The sequence below is a fragment of the Maylandia zebra genome, linkage group LG10, assembly GCF_041146795.1.
Source record: "Maylandia zebra isolate NMK-2024a linkage group LG10, Mzebra_GT3a, whole genome shotgun sequence".
Lineage (NCBI taxonomy): Eukaryota > Metazoa > Chordata > Actinopteri > Cichliformes > Cichlidae > Maylandia > Maylandia zebra.
Genome location: NC_135176.1, coordinates 1,089,846 through 1,098,114, shown reverse-complemented (window position 1 = coordinate 1,098,114; position 8,269 = coordinate 1,089,846). Strand labels below are relative to the sequence as shown.

Sequence of the window (8,269 nt, the reverse complement as noted above, 5' to 3'; positions counted from 1 at the left end):
TTAGATTGTGCCCCTCCTTTCCTGTGTCATTATCTGAGGAGATAGGAGTGTTTACCTGATGAAATGCTGAAATTTGTCTTCGTGCGCAGATGGACGGATTACAGGAAGGAGGGAGGAAAGATATGAGATGGGTTGCGTACTTATTTGAGATGCTGTCAGAAAACAGTTCGTCCCTGTATGAATTGCTTTCCTCACCCCGTGCATTCCCCGTCTCGGGAATAGCAGGCTTACGGTCGAGCTGCTGAAATTCAAATGTTTAATACATAAAAATACAAAAAAACACACAGAACCAATGTTTTTTTTGAAAGTTCGTCAGATGACCGACCTTTTCACCGCTAGCTTCACGTTTCCCTTTCCTTCAGAAATAACAGCACGAAGGGAGAGAAGCACAGCAGCACAAACCAAGCAAAGTGTTTGTGTTGTGAAGGTCATATTCAACCGTTCCCCTGGGATCGGTGCTTTGGCTGAGGCCGGCGAAACATGCAGTGAAGGAATGGAAATAGAAGTCATTGCAGTCCGTTTGGTGTCACTGGAAAATGACGCTCACAGATGATGGGCATTGATCAACAGAACAAAAGGAATCTGTTAGAAGTGATGAAACTGCGCCGTGACACGCCGACATTGGATTTTCTCTCACACATGAACATGTTGCTGTTCAGACGACTGGAGTCTAATATTGACCTGCTCGCTGTGAAAGCAGACCTACAGTAATATTAGCTCGTAGCTCCTGGAAGCTCCCACAGCTGCTACGACTTTGACTGTTTATTTAGCAGCACATTTAAAAAAGGCTTCTTTCATGAACATGAGACTAAATGGTAAAAGCATTATGCAGTTTTTAGCACGTCGTGTGTGTGTGTGTGTTGCCTCACATGTTTTTTGTTTTGTGGATGTGTGTCATGTGTCAGGCCTGGATGAGATTGCAGCAGATTTTTCATTACTGCGTTTATGGGGGGAACTGTTCTGGAATAAGGGTGCTCACCTCTGTCAAAGTTTGAGATGTTTCCGTTGATTCCCGGGGTCAGAGGTGGGCTCGCTAACAGCGCCGAGTGTTTCTTTTCTACATTAGGATCAAGTTCCTTTGAGTTTTGAGCTCCAAGACAACAAAACATACGCGCACATGCAGATATTAACGTGAACATCGGGCCATCGTCACGTTGTTTCCTATTCGGCTCTGAAAGCTTCTGAGGACACTGGGTGACGAGACAATGACAGGTTTAGATGTTTGACTCTGGAGTGGTTGGTTACAGCTCGCTGGCCTGGTTGGAGTACGACAGCATCCTTTTGTTCTCTGGGTAAATGTTTAGCGGTCCACTTATAAATACATCACACCTCTTAAAAATGTTGAATTCGTGTATTTCTGTCTTGCTAAGAGCAGGTCGTTGTGACATAAATGCAGTGGAGCTTTCTTTTAAACAAGAAGGTTTAGTTTTGAAAAGGCTGTTCCAGGAACTTGTTAATGAAAGTAGCTGCACTGCAAAGCTTTACGTGCATATTTCTTAGTATAGTTTATTGACAGGTAACTGTGCATGGCCCGAGGCTGCTGTGCGGTAGGTATGTGGGCTGTTCTTTAACGAAACAGGCCTGGTATGTGGATGTAGTTTGAAAGGAACGGGTTCCTTGAGGTGTTTTCCCACGCCGAGAAGAATTCAGACTCACCTTGTGTTTGACAAATTAGGCAGAAAGTTCAGCTTTGTCATATTCTTAATTTACTGACATGAATATTGTCAAAATACAGTCCACTGGAAACCAGCAAGCAAGATTCAAAGACATGTTTGGGTTTCTGTCAGGGTGTGAAACAGCAGAGGACATAATGAAAGATGGATGCCACGTTCTCAGCTAAACTGGGACGAGTTGATGAGTTGCTGTGTGACACTGGTAGGATTGGTTTGGAGTGGTGGGTGCAGAGAGGCAGAGAGGTCGCCTCGACCGAGTCGCAGTAAAAAGGCTGTTGTGTGTCTGATTGGTTTTCCCTCTGGGAGTTAATGAGATGTTGGGAATTCAGCCGGAGGCGCTGTAGCATCACTGAGAGTGCAGCACGTTACCGTAAAGCACATTCTCATTGAAGTGGGCGAGAGTGGCACACCTGTTAGCTTTAGCCCAAATGGAGCAGTTATCTGACTGATGTTGGGCAGAAACTCCAAAGCTTCCTGTTTCATCAGTCATACTGAACCTCAGCTGAGCGGCCGTGAAACTAAACTGCATGTCGTAGATATGATGCATCTGAGCGAGAAACCTGAGATCCATTTAGTCGTCATTACTGCTGATGAGAGGTTTCTACTGAAATAAGAGTCTGTACTTTGGATTTATTCCTCTCACTTTCAGGGCAGCGTACTCATTTTCAACACAAATGTGATCTTTTGTTAAATCACCGCTCACTTTAAATTGATTGATTTATTACAGATTTTTACCAGCCTGCTAAAAAATCATGACAGCCTTTTTGTTTCTGAATTAAATCCCAAATGGTGCTTTGAGTGTCACACATATGGGATCAGCTGTGCCGGGCTGGCCCTTAATTCTCCATTTTGTGAAGCTGAGCGCTGTGATCACTGAGAGAAGATAGCCACGCTGCGCTGATCTGATGCTAAATGGAGCTGAAAATACAAAATTTAGCCAGTTTTCTTCTCTTCTAGCTGTAGGTCACTTTGGAGTGGACCCACTGCTTAAGAAATAAAAGCAGCCAGCCCACAGTCATCTGATTGTTATGCGCCAGCGCTCACTCTGGGGTTAAACAAAGGGAGAGTCAGAATAAGCAGATGACTCAAATGACTCTCTTCTTCTGTTCTTTAAGTATTGATATCAGGATCATTTTAGAGGTTGTGTTTCACGTTCCAGTAATTAAAAACGCTTTGTGTAAAAGGACGTCATGAAGTAAGCCTCTGCAACAAAGACAGACAGAGACCAGAAGAGAAAAAATGAAATCTCATTAAAAACACTGCACAACGATTTTAATCCAAACTCCTCACTGTTATGTAAAGCAGTGGGGTTACTGACAGGACACATGTGCTTATGCACACGCTGAGGCTCACAGATGTGCAGGCTAATGCTAAAAGAACAATGCACCTTTGGGTGTTTTGCTACTGTTTCATAAAGTGCATTCACATAACCACACATTTGCATAACAGAGTAAACCCAGCAGGTAAAAGGGGCGTGTGCTGTTTGGGATTCACTTCTTTAGTTGTTGAAGGAATGGCAAAGCTTTGTCGATATGATGTCAGCAGCCTGACATGCGGTATGTAGCGCTGCTTGGTGAATATTAGCTTTTCCTGCTTCTAAACCTGCTGGCATTATTGTATAAATTCTTGTAAAGGGGATTTGCTTGTTCCACTTCTGTGTGTGAATATTGAAGACAGCTTCCGATTTTGCTGTGTAGACACATGGAAAGTTGGAGGCAAGGACATCAGACCCAAACATGAACTCAGGACCATGATTAAGGGAAGATGGAGGGTTGCAAAGCTGCTTGCAGACCCACATCTTGCTTGAAGTACTGGTATGCTCAGGACCTTCGTGGGGTTCTCTATAAATTCAGCCTCCAGATGTTTCCTGTGCATCTCACTGCTTTTGCTGTCAAATCCAACACAGTCTGGGCTCTATTAATGATCTCAGGCCAGCGTTGCTCCTCAAATATCCACATAGATCCCTGTTCAAGGCTCAGCTGCTGCCCAGTATTCCTGAGAGAGCGCTGGTGCAGCTCATGGAGGTCCCCCGGCAGTCTTACAGTCTCATTTAATCTCAAATACCTCTGCTTCGCTTCACTGCATCTCTTCCCAATACAACAAATGCATCATCTCATACAAACAAGTGGTCTGGCCTCTGGATGTATTATTGATGAGCTATATGTTTATCCTGCTTCCCTGATGCTTCGCTGTGCGTCCTCTCCACTGCCATCAAATATTTAGCACGTACCGGCTGGGACTAATGCACCGCAACCCTTCAGCTGAATTCAAGCTTTTGATTAGTGACGGAAAATTCGGAGGAAAAAAATCTTTATTAATCAAAGTGGTAAAGCTGGCGAGCCTGCAGGAGTTTAATTTGATTTCCCCCAGTTTGGCCCCAGTTTGGCTGGCACAGAGTGAAAGCTGTCTCGGATGTGACAGTGGAAGGAGGTCTGTTCATCTTTGTGCAAACATTCATCATTAAAAAATTATATGTTTGATTTTCGTCATGCGTGTATGACAAGGATTCAGAGGTTATCGTGCTGTGAGGGGAAAATGATGTGAATTATGGCAGCTCTTACAGTGTACAATGGTAGCATCAGCTGCGTTATCTCCTTCACTTATGAAAAGATAAAGTGTAGAATCATTTCATGACGATCAGCTGCTAGCGTGGCAGGAAACGTCGACACTCTTTGACGTTTCCTTCTTTGTCTCAGTGAACGATTAGGCTGCGTACGCTGTCTTTGTGAACACACTGCATCCACAGAGCCATTTCATTATGCACAGTGTGCATTAATTGCATTTAGTGTACATGTAGCTGTGTTCTGTATTGGACTTTTGCTGGTGCACTGCCACAACCAGTAATCAGTGGAATAGAAATGAGCAGCAGGATGTAAATTTCACTGCCATCATCACATTGGTGGTGTAAACACTGCTCCATACAGACACTGCTCATCAAAATCCGACTTTCTCGCACAGCGTGCAGCACATGTGACTTTGGTTTACATTTCGTGCTCGACTTGCTGCCGCGGGAAGCGCGAGTGTGTAGCGTGCACTCGCACACTCTCTGTCGATTTTATTGGGGAATCCTCTGAAGCTTCCCGTGCAGCTCTATAGACGGTTTCCCAGACATCTGCATCACGTTTCCTCTCTGTGTGGCAGGCAAAGGAAGTGGAATGGAAAAACTGCTCCCCCGCCCAGTGCGGCCACATGGCGAGGGAGGAGAGCAGTCGGTCAGGAGCCCGCCGGCCACAGTCGGGCATATTTGTGGTCAGCTTTCTCCTCTGCAGCAGTCTGAGCCGCTCTGCATCTTGGCCTACCTCTGCGCTCTGCTGCTGTCTCCCAGGCTGTTTCTTCTGAGTCTCTCTGTCTCACACGCTCAAATCCAACATTTGGTTACAAGAGGAGCCAGAAAACAGACATTTTGTCCTCACTCGTCGCTGTTCTCCTTCCCAGACTATTTATACTGATGGGGGGGGGGGTGACACATGAAAAGGAATCACCCTCTCTGCAGGAACGCAGTAGAAGGATGGGCCACATCAGCAGAGCGGTTCACACGCCGGCCACAGTCAACGACTTCCATCCACTAGCTCCTTCTCACTCAGGCTTACTCACAGTGAAACCAGGGGAAAGGGGAACACACACATTTATAATAAACAAAGGAAACATATGCTTTACCAACCAACCCAGTCCTGACTGATCTGATGTAGCCGCCATCTTTCTCTGCTCCTTATAACTCTGAGTTTCCCTCTCTGCTGTTAAATTGGACTCTCGGCCTAGTTTCTCTGACCATAAATAGAAGCAGGAGGGCTGCAGGTCTACAACTCTCTGTAGGGTATGAAGTAAATTTGTGTATGGCTGTGCTGGGTGTGGTGTGTGTCGGTGTGGGTGTGTGCTTCACTTAAGGTGTATTTGTGAGTGTGTGGTGGTCCCAGCGGAGAGGTGCTGGCAGTCTGCGTCACTGCACAAGAGCTGGCTGGCTTTGCAAAAACAACATGCCGTATACTCATTTAAACACTCGTTATTGGCGCTGCGGGCTCGCCTCCGCTTTAAAAAACAAACTGATGCATTATCAATATGTTCTCTTGGATTCGTGATGATTTGTGATGCTTATTTTCCTCGACGTAGAAATTCTGGTCCTTCCTGTACGCTAACGATCTTCTGGTGTCCTTAAAAAGACTGGAAGAAAACTTCTTTTCACATCGGAGCGATCATTCACCATTCATGGCTTTGAATGCCCCATTTGTGGAACGTTAACGTTCTACCAATTTGAGTCATTTCTTCTTGAGCTGAAAAAAGTGTCCATAAAGGCAGACTTTATGAGTGTCAGCCGCACACTGTAGCCGACTCTGTGTCAGCTTTAACTGCGCCGTGCAGCCAAATACAGTTCAGCATCAAAAACAGACTCATAAATGTGGTTCTGGATTATCATGAAACAGGTCAGACTTTCTGCTTTCTGTTTGATACACTTTCTGTTTTCGTTTAAAGCTCAACAAAGCACACTTAAAGGAGTGTGCAGTATAGAAGGAAGGGAGTGTCTTGCCTGGTAGCCGTGAATGTGCATTGCTGCGTAAGTGCTGTTACCTTAAATGATGGACGCCTGGAATGCCCACATTCCTCGGATGTTTCTCCTTCAGTCTTCAGACGCCGATCAGCGCCTCTGTAGGGGTTCATCTGCAAGACACTGGCAACGGCAGCAGCGATGTCATAAGAAATACGTCGTTACATAAGGATGAAGATGCAACGAGGATCAGTTTTGCAAGAAAAAGAAAAAGTAGGTTGGACACTGGAAGCCAAGTTCCTTTGAGGTATCTTGACCTTTATCTCGTTGAGCCGCCGTACAGCATTGCCATGGCAACTAAACTGGGTGCTGCCAGCTCGGGCGAGGGTTGTAATTCCTCAGCATCAGCCCCATCCCCGAGTGCCTCGGTGTTTTAGTCTGCACAAGCAGAGCTCGCACAGCAAAGACTCACGGTTGAGTAAGAAATACTAAGACCGATAAAGATGAAATGTTTCGGGAGTGCAGAAAAGGACAGAGTTTGATTGGCTCCGTGGAAGAGAGGAGATACCCGCTGCACAAACACAGCTTAGCAGTTCATTACACAGCTCATTGCACTTGCATCTCACACTCTTGCTTTAATCTGACTTCCACCTTGTATCTGAATGCAGGATGCTGAGTGTATCAAATGAACTTCTCAGGCTTTTCATACGTTTTGAATGCGGAGCTCGACTTTATGACACATTCTCAGCTCTGTTAATCTGAAATAGCTTTTAGCTAACTCTACCTTCATTAATTGTGTGGCAATTGTGTGGTAAGTGTAGACGGGTGTGGCTCTGACTATCGCAGTCTCTGTCCAGGAGGGACGCTCCACCATCTGCTGTAGGAATCCCCCTCCCAGCAGGCTTTGTGTATATGTGTGAGTGTGTGTGTGTGTGTGTGTGTGTGTGTGTGTGTGTGTGTCTGTGTGTGTGTGTGTGTGTGTGTGTGTGTGTGTGTGTGTGTGTGTGTGTGCACATCTTTGGGGCTAATTACAGTGCAGCTGCAGTTGTACAGTACACTGTTGAACAATTTTGTCGCTGTTTGACAGGCTTGGCAGGAGGCAGATTTGACCCATCTGCTGAGGGCATGTAAGACAACACAGTGTTTTTGTTTCTGCTTTTATTTTAGTTTGAATTTGGGGGATAATGAGAATTTGTCTCAACTGTTGGTTTCACTGAAACCAGGTGATAAGCAGCATATCAGCAGCTTGAAGTCAGGTGATTATGAAAGAGAAAGAATTTAAAAAGCTGTGTGTGTGTGTGTGTGTGTGTGTGTCTGTGTGTGTGTCTGTGTTTGTCTGTGTGTGTGTGTGTGTGTGTGTGTGTCTGTGTGTGTCTGTGTGTGTGTGTGTGTGTGTGTGTGTGTCTGTGTGTGTCTGTGTGTGTGTGTGTGTGTGTGTGTGTGTTTGTCTGTGTGTGTGTGTGTGTGTGTGTCTGTGTGTGTCTGTGTGTGTGTGTGTGTCTGTGTGTGTGTCTGTGTGTGTGTGTGTGTGTGTGTGTGTGTCTGTGTGTGTCTGTGTGTGTGTGTGTGTCTGTGTGTGTGTCTGTGTGTGTGTGTGTCTGTGTGTGTGTGTGTGAGTGTGCTAACAGGAATGCTTCCTGCAGTGTGAGAGTGCACGCAGGTGGTTTGACTCAGCTGAGAGGAATCTGATGTTTGCTTGCAGTCACGGTCCACCTGCACCTGCCCCTGCGTCGCACCACCTTTGCAACCTGCGCTCTTTCTTTGTTGACAAACAGAGTCAGTGGCGGCGCAGAGGATAGCCACAGAATCAGCTACGTCCATGTGCTGTTTTTGCCTGCTTGGCTCGATCGTACTCATTATCCTCCAGAGTGAAGCGAGAGGCGGCTGGATATTATAAAGCGGCCGTTTCTGAGCGTTACAAAAGCCCGTACAGAGGTCAGGCTCTGCTAGGTGATACTGGGCTCACACGCGGGCAGCACACAGATCAGAGGGAGCCAGCTTCTTAAAATGTGAGTCATGCTGCTGTTGCATTTTCATGAGCCGTGTTGCAATCCCCAGGACCGGCCCGCCAGCCTCACAGAGTCAGCCAGCACCACCAAGCACATCACGTTTCGTC

General features: G+C 46.1%; 1 protein-coding gene across 2 annotated transcripts in view; it reads left to right on the top strand.

The window, feature by feature from the left end:
• spns2 (SPNS lysolipid transporter 2, sphingosine-1-phosphate) overlaps positions 1-8,269 on the top strand; it is a 60,789-nt gene that overhangs the window by 9,041 nt on the left and 43,479 nt on the right. The gene's annotated exons all lie outside the window — the stretch shown is intronic.